At 40.5% G+C, this 12,954-nt stretch overlaps 1 protein-coding gene across 1 annotated transcript in view; it reads left to right on the top strand.

Annotated features, from left to right (window-relative positions):
- Positions 1-7,384: 7,384 nt before the first annotated feature.
- Positions 7,385-12,954, top strand: part of MYO3A (myosin IIIA) — a 232,753-nt gene continuing 227,183 nt past the window's right edge. The window contains exons 1-2 of the mRNA XM_004757631.3: positions 7,385-7,628; positions 8,217-8,350. The gene's annotated coding sequence lies outside the window, so the exon portion shown is untranslated. The remainder of the gene's footprint in view (positions 7,629-8,216; positions 8,351-12,954) is intronic.

Below are 12,954 nucleotides of genomic sequence, written 5' to 3'. Positions count from 1 at the left end.
CAAATTAATCAGGCAGTGAGGGCAATGTTCTGGCAAGAATGTAGGCCAAAAGAAAGAAGGTCAGCGCTCTTCCCTTGGGGGTGCTACCTTCTTGATGTGTGAATTCAGGCAAGTGAACTAACCCCCAGTGTCCTACTCTATAAAAAGGGGGTTGAAGTATAGATGTTGAAATTTCCCTTAAATTCCCTCTTACCACGGCATCTATTTTCCAACCCAAAATGCTCCATAAGGAAAAAAGAACAATTATAAACAGTCTGCAACAATCTAGAGACAGCTTAAAAAACAAACAAAAACAAAAAATGAAACCAAGAAATCTCTCAACACGTTTCAAGTTTTTAAAAAGTTATGTTAGCTACAAATATTCTGAAGGAAAGATGTCAAATTCCTTCCTCTGCTCTGTGAAAAGATTTAAACCCCCCACTTCACACCCTCTATTCTTGTCCTTTTTCCCCAACCAAGAGTTGGTCACCCAACTGACTGTACCATCCAGGTGCCCCTAAAATGAAACTATTTTTAAATTATGGTTTTATGTCTGGTTACGAACCCAAAACAAATATTTTTATTTTGATAATGATTATCTGATACATCATCTTGCCAAATGAGGAGCTTCAGAGGAAGTATGGGATACTAAATGAATTTAGGTCAAGGTAAAAAAAATAATAATAATAACCACCAACAAAAATCATTAACTAAACAAGACATGTTCTTCCTTTCTATTCATTGCTTTACTGCCTGACACATAAGGAGCAAGAGGGAAAGAAAGCCTATGCAATGTCTGCTATTTGAAACAGCTTGTATAATTTTTACAGCAGTGAACATTTCAACTAAATTACATACAGTAGTACACAGCTCGTCCTTCCCACACAACCTAATACAAAGCAATGGCAGAAGTTCAAAACTCATAAAGAAAAATCAAGTCGGTGACCCCAATGAGATCTTAAAATGCAGAATATTTTATGGACACGTGAAAGTCAAATGTGGACTCTGTCTGAATAGATGAAGTACGAATGATAGTTTTGAAATACTTGCACTCGTAATAATGCATATGTAAATGCGTACAGATCCTTAGAGCTGAGAAACTGATAACAGGGGGGTAACCACTAGCCAGAGGGCCTGGAACAAAGATGAAGAAAACACCTGGACCAACTTTTTGGATGACTTTTGAATCCAGACAAGTTAAATGATCTACATAAGGTTAGTGGTGAAAGAATGTGTTAGTCTCAACTATTTGAGTATTATTTATATGAGTAATCCGATATTAGTAGTCTTCTGCTTAGTTCTGGAATGTCAGCTCGTATAGATAGGAAATGCTGCAAACGTTCTACAGGCATATATAGCAAAGATGGGTCTCAAATCCAATGCCTGGAACAGCTCTAGTCTATAGAAACACTGAGTAAATATTTATGGAGTGATGAATCAAGAATGAAGGGATGAAATTCTTTTAAAAAAAATGGCTACTGCACCCATCATACTGATTTTGGCAAAGGGTTTTCCACAGGAAAAGAACAATCAACTATATCATGACTGAGATTTTTTATGGTTTAGTAAGCAGAGAGGAGAGTGGGGCAAAGTTTGAATGGAGCCAGAGAAAGGTTCCCAAGGAAGACTCATCTGGCCAAAGTCTAGCCCTTCACTGGGAAGCTGTAAATTGGGTTTAGATGACTTGAAGCATCATGCTTTCATCCTCCATCCCTCTGTGAAGATCAAACTCTATTTTGAGCATTTACAGAGGTGGCAGCCTTCGGAATGTCTTATCGCGAAGTGATGACTTTATTAAGATTGTGGCCTTTGAGAAGTCATTATTGGGTGCCTGCTTCTGTTTCCTTGTCAGTAGATACAGACACTTATTCCTTACAGAAATTTTCCATGAGAGGAAGGTAGATAATGCACTTGAAGAAAGCTTGCACATTTAAAAGAGAGACCTGGTAGTAAGACCTGCAGACTGTTTTACTATATTTTCTTGACCAAGAAGATCACTACCTAGATGTGCAAAATCAATGCAAGGAAACTTCTTACCAAGAGTTTGAGGAATACATCTAATAATTTAATTTATTATGAAGTTGAGAGCACAAGGCAGAGGCAAAAATCGGGAGAAAAGTGGAACTGGCTAGGATGGTGATGTCTGAATTAAGACCACACCAGTGCAAGGATACACTTGAGAACAAATTTAATTGGACCGAGGTTCTTGGACAGATCTGGCACGGTGGAGTTTCTGAGGTTCAGAAAGCAAGGCTGAGCACTCTTCCTTCCCTTGCCTGCTCTCCTGGATCTCTGCAGCTGTTGAGCTGGGCTCATTCACAAGGCGCTGTGAGCATCCAAGGTGGGGTCTTGCTTCTGGCCAGTCCACGGAACTGTCTGCTTTCTCTGAGCCTCTCTGCCTGACACTGGATGGGACAGGAGGTAAGAGGCCTGGGTTTTCTCTTGAGTTCTGTTCGAACAGTAATGAAGAGGACATTGTACTCTGAGCCTTAGCTCTTTGTGGCTCTTTTCTGATTTGTTAGAAATAATTCAGAATATGTGTGCGATTTAGTCCCATCAACCTCTGATGGGGAGGATGAGCATCTCCTGGATAAAAGGGGAAAAAAATAACAATAGAAAAAAATATTGTAATAAGGCAGAGAACTAACTCAGTAAAATGAGTTTAAAAGCAGAAAAAAGTGACACAGAAGACAAAAGAAAAGCAAACCCCGTTCTTCTTGGAATGATACACAGATACGGATCTATTCGAAAAGAGACAGACTTTGGGCATTCTCAAAAGCTGTCTCTTATGCCTAAGAATCCTTTACACTTCAAAGTCAATATGTAAAATTTAGAATTCATCGTTGCCATCCCAAATCCCATCTCCTGCTGTTTTCTGGGGCCACAGTTTTGTAACTAATTCGCACAACTAGAATCGTTTACGTCTGTCTGGGATATCTTGAGGCCAGACTTCATGCTTCGCCTTGCTTCCATCCAATATCTACCTAATCCTGCCTGCAGATTTTACTGAAGGTTTCATGGGGAGACAGAAGAGCTGCTTCCATCCCTCAAGCTCCAGGAAAACGTAATCAAATGGCTCTCGGGCCTCATTCTTTGCCCAGAATCTTCTAAACTTTTCAGTTCTACTCAGCAGAACAAAGCCCTCAGATGGCTGAATCCAACTTTCCTGGAAGACAGTTCTGCAACCATTGGTTATAAATCAGGCACGGTCCTTGGTGGGGGCAGGGAGGAGAGTGTTTGTGTCCAGGTGTGCCTATCAAGTTATTCCTCCGACAAAAATAGATCTCTTGCAGGGGACAGGAGGAAGGGTGCTGACCAGAATAGGGTTCCTTTCTGTGTAATGACAGCCAAGGCAACATTTCGGTGATTTTTACCTCCTTTGTCTTTTTCCACATTCAGTTATCAAATCTGGCCATCAGAAATCCGTAGGAGCCCCCAAATATTCTTTAATAACTTTCATGGTCAAATACATCTCTTTGGCTGGGCATGTGGGCCTTTTGGCCAAACTCACTCATTTTACAGCTTTATCTGCCATGCCTCTCCCGCTGTATTGGAGTATTTTGTTTTCCTCCAGGTCTGTTTTTCTGTCTGTCTGATGTGACCTTCTTTCTCCTACTCAGACTTATGGTCAAACCAAACACTTCCTCCGAGAAGCCTTCCCTGACTGCCACCCTTTTCTCCTGGCCTGTATCCAACCTCTCAACCCAGACCCACATAGAATTAGCAACTTAATCCTTTGTGCTGCCACAGCCTCCTGCCCTCCCTCTCAAGAGAGCATTTGTCATCTCTATAGAGCATTCTTTATGTGTTGAAATCCTGGCACTTTTCTTAACAATTTCATTGCACTTTTTAAAATATAGTAAAGATATAAACCCTATTTGATCTGCTGCTTTTATTTCTCCCAGAGTACTATTTCTCTTTTTATTTCTTTTGTTTTTTGTTTGTTTTGGTTGATGTTTTCAAGGGGCATACGGCATTATTTAGCTAAATTTGTTGATTGTTTTCCTATATGATTGCTTTTAATCGTAAAATATTTTCCATCCAGAAATTTGATTTTGATTTTAATTTTTTCTAGACTTCCAGTTTGATTTTCTAAATCTAACTTTTTAATCCTTATTGTAGCTCTCTTGTGCATGGTTTGACTGATCTAATTACATATTTGCCTAAAAGCTAGCCAATAGTCCTAAAGTCAATTATTGAATAAAATTTTTCTCCAATATCGCTTTTTATGGCTTCAGATCATATGTTAAGTTCTTGTATCTATTAGCAGACCATAAAGGAAAATAACTGGTAAATTTAACCCAAATCTATCCAGAACTATTTCAGTAGTTTCTTTTGAAAAACAAAAAGGACAGACTGAGAAAGGAAAAGTCCAGTGGACCTGTCTATTTATCAGACTGGGACAGCCAGCTGCAAGAGGAACAGGAAACCATATTTCTTCCAAGGCATACTGCAGCTCTAAAGTACCACAACAGACATCTTCTTTGAGTAACTACTACTTGCTTACTCATTGGGAATTAGTATTTTCTAAAACCCCAGATGATCAGAGATTTAAATTTCTGAAATTATATCAGTAAGAATGAAACATTCCATTCTTGCTTGGAAGTTCTAACTCACTTTGATACAGAGAAATGACCTTGATTTTACAACCCAGGAGCAGAGCTTCATGTGAGATGTTTCCGAATATGACATTCCACATTTATCCAAGGAAGCAAACCCTGAGTTCGTTTTGCAGTCCAACCCTCATATTGGCTCCTTCATTCCCAGCCCCGCTGGGCTTTGAGCTTATCAAAACTCTGCTTTGTGGTGGACAGTCTCCATTGTTGCAATGAGTCTGTAAACTTGACGGTGAGACCACAGGTTTTGTCCTTGATGGTCTTAGGCTGGTTGGATTGTGTATACTCTTCTATTCTTGTGTTATGTCATATTCTTAATTATTATAGCTTACTAATATGTTTTTATTTCGTTATAAAAAAAAGTTCTCAAACTTTTTGAGGGTCCGAGACCAAAAAGTTCTCAAACTTTCTGGTCTCGGACCCTCTTTTATACTCTTAAAAATTATTTAAGGACACCAATGAGCTTTTGTTTATGTGTTATGGCTACTGATATTTACTATATTAGAAATTACACTGAAAAATAAAAAAATATATTTATTTAAAAATTAATTTAAAAACACTAGTAAATTCATTGCATATTAGTATAGATAACTTTTTTTTAATAAAAAATAACTACCGTTTCCAAAACAAAAGAAATTTATGCAGCCATCAAAAGAAATGAAATCTTGCCATTTGTGACGATGTGGATGGAACTAGAGGGTATTACGCTGAGCAAAATATGTCAGTCAGAGAAAGACAATTATCATATGATCTCCCTGATATGAGGAAGTGGAGATGCAACATGGGGGGATTGGGGGATAGGAAAAGAATAAATGAAACAAGATGGGATCGGGAGGGAGACAAACCATAAGAGACTCTTAATCTCACAAAACAAACTGAGGGTTGGGGGAGCAGGGAGAGGGTGGTGGGGTTGTGGACATTGGGGAGGGTGTGTGCTATGGTGAGTGCTGTGAAGTGTGTAAACCCGGCGATTCACAGACCTGTACCCCTGGGGCTAATAATACATTATATGTTTATAAAAAAAATAAAAAAACTATTAAAAAAAGAAATTTAATGGAAGAAATGGCATTTCTTTATATTCTTGCAAATTTGTTTCGTGCTTGGCATGAGAGCAGGTATATCTGCTTCTGCATTCAATCTCTTGTGATAACACATAGGATGTAGCCACTGGAAAACTCAACTGTATACTTGTGAAAGAATGGACACCAAAAAAGGAGTGAAAAAAAAATCTAAATACTATCATGAAAGCAATTATTACTTTGGGAAACCCTTGAATGACCTCAAACATCCCAAGACTACAGTCTGAGAACCACTGGCCTTAGCTTTTCTAGTTTATGTAGTTTCTTGGATGAATTCTAGAATATTTTTGTCTCTTAATTTGATGTATTTAAAACATTATCTTTTAAGGATATCCTCTGTCTCCCTAGTTAATAAAATATTTTATAAATACTTTCTCAATAGTTCTGCATTTTTCTTTTTAGATCTACAATTCTCATTTTTTTATCATTCCTAGTCATTTCATATTCTTTGTTGCTATTGTGAATGTGATCCATTTTCCCATTGTATTTTAATTGGTTATTGTTGGCCTATTTTATTTTGTATGTGGGCAGTTGGTTATTTCTTTTCATTATGTTAAATAATATATTTGATAGGCTGGTTTTTAAAGAAGTAACTTAAAATTTTGAGTCTGTGTATGTGTTAGCATTGATATGATATTCTCAATATTCTGAGATAACCTCAGATATCAGATAAGATACACGATATTCTGACAAAAACTCATTGTTCAATTTCTAGATTTCAAAGAAATCTAGATTTCAGAGAAATCTAAGGAAGGATATTGAATATGCTGAATGCCTTTTTGGCATGATCAAGTTTTTTCTTAAGGCAGATGCATTGATTAGGACTGGATGACCTCTGTTCTCTTCTAGAATTCTCAGATAACAACATCAATGTCAGGCCCATTTACATTATTAACAGAACCAAAGGACATTTTGACTATGGTTCACACCTGTTGAAGGTGAGGAAGGCCTAACTATGCGCACAATGACCCTCGAGGCTGTTCAGGGCAATGTGGTCAGCATGGACCCATTCGATGAGATGAGCTCCGAACAGTCAAGACAGGACCAGCGGGGGACTAGCTAGAGGGCTGGTAATTGACTGGAGTCTTCCAGAAGCAGGGCTTCCAGCTTTCACTCAGCCTCAACCCCAGGCTCCTTACACCGCCCAAGTGAGTTGGTATCTGGGGGCGACTTCATTAGTCACTTTCCCTTCTCAGGTCTAAATTTTCAGCCCGGAGCCTGCCGCTGGCTTGAACCCCCCAAATTGGGGAAGTTCTTGGCGGGGGCGGGGGGGGGGAGCGGAGGAGCAGGGGACTGGGGTAGACACCGCGCATTAAAACGAGGTGAATTTGTTCCGAGACACTGGGCCTGTCCGGGAAGTTCCAGGGATCCGGGGCGCCCCAGGGTGGGCGCTGCACTCCCCTTCCCCCGCGTCCCGGGCGCCAGGCGAAGGAGGCGCAGGTCGAGTCGAGTCCGGGAAGGCCCTCGCAGCCCCGGCCGCCGACCCACTGCCCTGCGAGGTTCCGAGGCGCAGGTGGCGGCGCGGCCATCCCTCTCGGCGCGCGCGGAGTGCGGCGGGGGCGCGGCGGGGAGGAAGCACGTTCCCGCGCCCCGGGAGGGGAGTAAGCGGGCACCCACTTCCGGCCCAGGTAGGGGTCAGGGCCGCGCTCGGGCGAGGAGCGCGGGGAGGGGGCGGGGCCTGCTCGGCGCAGGAGGCGGAGCTGCATTCGGGCCCCGGGGGTGGGGTGGGGGTGCGTGGAGGGCGCGCCCCGGCCTCCGAGAGTGCGAGGCCAGGGTGCCCGCGCGCGTCCGCACGCCTGCCGGGAGACCTGGACGGGGAGCGTGAAGGCGGTGAGGAGAGAAGCGGAGGGGAGGACGCACCTCGCCCCGGCGGCCCGGGGGGAACCTGTGGCGCCACGCCGCGCCGGGTCGGCCCCAGGGAGCTCTTGCTCGGGGATGGTTACTCTAGGAGCAGGTCGGTGGGGCTGGGGTCCCTGCAACTCCAAACGTCTCTGGAAAGTTCTCTAAGGGGAGAGAAAGGGCAGACAAGAGCACTGTGATCCCTGTTGAGAAATAGAGGAATCCTCCCAGAAACGATGTCCTTTCAACTTGCTAACAGTCCCGTTCTGTTTTCCAGTAGTTTCTACTACTTGCACCTTGCTGACATTTTCCTAAGAGAAATTTAAAACAAATTTTAAGAGATCATTAGTACTAGGATGGTGTTAGACGTAAGCCTTGAAATAGCTTGTAAGGGCACTAAAATTTAAAAAAAAAAAAAAAAAAAAAAAGTTTGAAAATCCGAAGAATACTCATGGGTTTCATTGTGTCTACAGTTTTCTTGGTGGTTGTAGTTGCTCTTAAAGCCTTAATTTTTAAATTTTTATTTGTATTTTTGTAATTCGCATTGATCCAGTGACTTTAGATTTGTTTTATGTTGGTAGAGGAGATGAAGTGCTTTGTGCTCCGTGTTAGTTGTGTAAAAATGCTAAAACGGAGGAAAAAATTGTAGTTCTGCCATACTGCTTACATGTTTGTAAGTTCATCTTCTAATTATTTTCCCCAGATCCTGGATGCTTTTCCCTGTAACACCATGACTTCGCTGTTGTGTGTCACAGGCCCTGGACCGCAGCTGCAGCCTGGACACTTGATGTCTTGTATCTGAGCAATATTGTGTTTTACTTTCAGACTTTTCTAAAGGTAGGTGATAAAGTTGACCGGTTTTCTGGGTCTGCTGGAGCCTAAGTTCCAAGTTTTGACAAATAAATGAGGATCCATGTTATTCATGCCATATCTTTGATCTTATAAAAGATAATTGTTTTCAAATGGGAGAACTTAGAGATGTATAAGATTTCAGTGATAACTTGTTTTTTATGAATATATTGATGTGATGTCTAGTGGGTATGAAAAATTACTCTCATTTGTCTTAGTCCTTTTTTATTATTGTTGGTGAAAGGAAAAAGTCCAAAATGAAAGATTAAACTTGATGGTCTTTAATACCAGCTTGGTATATCAATTTGTAGAGATTGTGGTCACATCACAAAAGGGGATAGCATTGTCTTGCCTTCCTTTTTCAACTGTATCTTTACGGCCTAATTTTTTTGGGCAAGTGTTTGAAAAACAACTTTTCTCTGCCAAATCTAAAATATTTGAAGGTCCACTAGTTGCTACTAATAGTTTTGTGAACAAGTATTTGGAAGTACAAATCTACTTTATAGTATATGAATGTAGATTATATAAAGTTTTGATGTAACAATATTTTTATCATTTTAATGATTTCTGTAATGTCAGTACTCTAAACTTTTCATTTCCACCTTTTTTTTTTTTTTAAACAAAGAGCCCTTCATTAATCTTTCCCATGGAGCTATAATTTGAAAGACTGTATCTAAGAAGCAAACCCCCTTTCCTTGGTAATAGGAAACAAACTCAGTTATCCATTAGAGAGTAAACAGATGTCCAATAGGCTTTCAAAATAAGTCACAGAAGACCTTTTACCATTTTGGGAACACACAGGGAGTCAGGAGCCTCTAGCTGGGGAGCATTACTCTTCTGAACTAAAATAATACATCATTGAACAGCAGCTTTCTACCATGGGCTTTGGCCTGGTCTTTTTCTTGACTCCACCATTCACCAGCATTTTGACTTTAAAAACTCTGTCTAATCCCAGGTTGTGGGTTACAGTAATGCCTTTCTGGAATGTTTCTCATTAAGTCTTAAATGACATAAGGCATATAAAGTTATAAGAATAGTAGGCACCTGGCATATTGCAGTTAGTCAGAAAAGTGCTAGCTGCTGTTAGTTTCCATTTTCCTGAGCTCTGAGGATGATTACACCATGTGGTTAGGTTTCTGTCCATTGTCCACTTCTTGCAAAGAACAGAAAACCTCATGTAGAAGTCTTAAGGCAATAGCTTAAAAGCTGAATTTGGTCTTGAGATGTGTTGGTTTGGGTGAGCTCATCACTTAAAAATAATTGAATACTTTAAAATCATTTACCAATATTTTAATTTTCTTTTAAAGATTTTGCTTATTTATTTGAGAGTGAGTGAGAAAGAGAGAGAGAGAGAGAGAGCAAGCACAAGCTGGGGGAAGGGCAGAGAGAGGGAGAAGCAGACTCCCCACTGAGCAGGGAGCTGGATGCAGTGGTGTGGGGGGCTTGACCCCTGGGGTCATAGGATCATGACCTGAGCCAAAGGCAAACACTTAACTGACTGAGCCACTCAGGCACCCTTCATTTATCAATATTTTTGAAATTAGTATGTTTCATATAAGTTCCCAGAGTTCTAGCTTTTCCTGAAAAACAGTTGCAAGGTGGAGCTTACAGCTGCTAGCTGCTGAAGCCAGCAGGTGGTTGGCCCATTTTGGATGGGGGGCCTGTACCGCCCAGGTTCCACAAGGTCACTCTCTGCTTGTACTTCCTCCCACCTGCTTCACTCATGTATTTCACTTCCCTTGTCCTGCAAACATTGCAGGTTGTGATTTTGGACTCCGAGAACATGCCTTGCTAACTTGAACAGGTAATGGTGTGGCCAAAACCATAATCCGAATTTCTTCCTTTAAAAAGGAGTACAGTAGTCCTGTATTACAATTTATGAAGCATTTCCTTATTTGATACATAAATCAACTCAGAAATAGTTCAGACACGCATTTTCATTGCATTATATGGCTGTGGACGTTGAAGCTTATAAGTTTGTTTGAAAACTAAAGATAGTGTTCTGATGACTTAAAGTTGTTTTAGGTTTTTACTAATGCCACATTTTATTTTATTTTATTTTAGATTTTATTTATTTGTTTGTCAGAGAGAGAGAGTACAAGTGGGGGAGCAGCAGGCAAAGGGAGAAGCAGACTCCCCGCTGAGCAAGGCTTCCTAACGTGGGACTTGATCCCTGAGCCCTGGGATCATGACCTGAGCGAAAGACAGACACTTAACCAACTGACCCAGTCAGGCATCCTACTAATTAATGCCACTTTTTAACTATGGGGAAATTTGCTAGGAAATGATAGCCTTTCTTTGGGTTTCAGCATTTATTTTAAGCGGGTACTTTTATCCCCATAATTACAAACTAAGGAAAGGAGTGGTAGAAAGAATACATGTATAGAAGTGCATCAGTAGTCTTTGTTTTCTCTCTCGACAGAGCATCTTAAGCAGATTGAAGGGAACAAAACATTGATTATGGCTCATTCAAAACAGACCATATATATAACTAGACAAAGGTCTGTTTTAAGTTATACTTTATTACCTATGTTATTGGAAAGCTGAAAGGGGTATGTGTCTAGTTCATCGGATCTACAGTTAAGTTAGACCAGAGATTTCTGTGAGTGCATTTTAAAATTCTGTAAAAGGAGATACCCCAAATTTGTGTGGTGATTTAGCCTGTTCTGCGAAGTTGTTTTATATGGCAAGCACGCTTTTTAGTCGGCTTCTTTTAACCAGGGAGGCTTTATTACTTTCACAATCATGCCAAGAGGATAATCAGACAATAAGATAAAAGCAGGGGTAGTTCATTTGTGGGTGTAGTGACTGTATGTGATCTTCATGGTATATGTACGAGAGAAGGTCAGGCCAGGCATGCAGAGGGTTTGGGGAAGCAGCGAGGCCAAGACAACAGGACCTCCTGTGGCAGACAAGACTTTACGGTGTCCTAAGACCTGTCAGAAGGCAGAAGACACAGAGAGTTGTGAAGAAAAACTTGGGGTGAGTTTAGGGGTATCAGAAAGAGCCAGATGTTCAGGGTCTGGGGAAGGCAGTAGGAATACGGATTTTGAAGGCTTGTGAGCAAGAAAATCATGTGATCTGATTTTCTGTTTTGAGATCGTTCTGGCTGCCATGTGGAGAGGGACAGCTTAGGTAGCTGACCTGTTGACCTTCCAGTATGTTTCTTCTGTCAGAGGCAAGAGATCCTTTTGAATCTAACTTAAACTTTATGTGGAGAAGTTGAAACAGCTTGGCGGAAGTGAGTGCGTTAAGGGAGGGATCCTTCAATAATGTTCTGCAAATATGTATGATGAATATTTTTTAAAAAGTAAGAATCGGGGTAATACAATATGGCTTGGCTTTGAGTAAAGCCACCTGTTACTTTCTTTATAGAACGGTATTTTGAGGTTCTCATGTTTAATGTAGGTATTTAACATGTATATCTATCTTAAAAGTCTGAAGTTATTATTTCTAAGTGCCTCTTTAACCATATAAGGAATTTAGGAACATTGACATCCTTTTACGGCACTTTTCATTATTTGTCATTATTACTCATTTTATTCATATTATTCAGTTCATTATTATTATCATTCATTATTATGTATTATTGTGTCCTGCAGGCAGTGCTAGTTTAGATTTATACACATGCCTAACAGTTTCTTTGCTGTTTTTGGCAATTCAGACCTTTCTTGTGGATCATTATTATTCTTGAAAGATATCCTATAAACGTGCTCTTTCTCAGAGGTCGTTATTGTTAAACACAAATTTTTTTTGGTGAAAAATGAATTTATCTTGCAAGATACTTTTGTGGATATTTTTGTTTATTTTTAGATTAACAATTTTTTCTTTCATTTGAATGTATATATATATATTTTGAATATATCATACTTCCACTTTCTATTGAAATATCAGCCGTCAAGGGGCACCTGGAAGGCTCTGTCCGCTGAGTGTCTGACTCTTGATTTCTGCTCAGGTCATGATCTCAGGGTCTTGGGATCGAACCCTGTGGGGGGCTCCCCTCTCAGCAGGGAGTCTGCTTGTCTCCCTTTCCCTTGGCCCCTCCCCCAGCTCTCTCTCTCTCTCTCTCAAATAAATAAATCTTAAAAAAAGGAAATATCAGCAGCCATTCTAATTGTTTTCCTCTACATGTAATCTGTCATTTCTAGTTGGTTGGTTTTAAGAGATTTTCTTTGTCTTTGGTGTTCCATGGTTTCACTGTAGTGTGTGTCTAACTGTGGATTTCTTTTTATCTACCCTACTTGAGCTTCCTAACTTCAAGTATTCACACCTTTCACCTATTTGGGAAAACTCACAGCCATTACCTGTGGCTTTTTCTCCATTTTTTCTAGTCTTATCTCAAATGAATTGGATGTGTTGGACAGAGTCAGTCTGGAAAACAGTTAATACCAGATACTTCCACAGGGAATTTCAGATGGTGTTCTGGTCTGAATGTTTGTGTCCTTCCAAAATTCCTGTGTTGAAATCCTGACCACCAGGGTGTTGGGAGGTAGGGTCTTTGGAGCCTTTTTTCAGTAAGCATGAGGTCTTCTAGGCTAATCCGTGTCGCAGCATGTGTCAGAATGTCCTTGCCCTGATAAGGCTGAGTAATA

This window comes from Mustela putorius, unplaced genomic scaffold (assembly GCF_011764305.1).
Source record: "Mustela putorius furo isolate JIRA1106 unplaced genomic scaffold, ASM1176430v1.1 tig00000827_pilon_pilon_pilon, whole genome shotgun sequence".
NCBI classification, from domain to species: Eukaryota; Metazoa; Chordata; class Mammalia; order Carnivora; family Mustelidae; genus Mustela; species Mustela putorius.
This window is presented reverse-complemented; position numbering and strand designations above follow the sequence as displayed.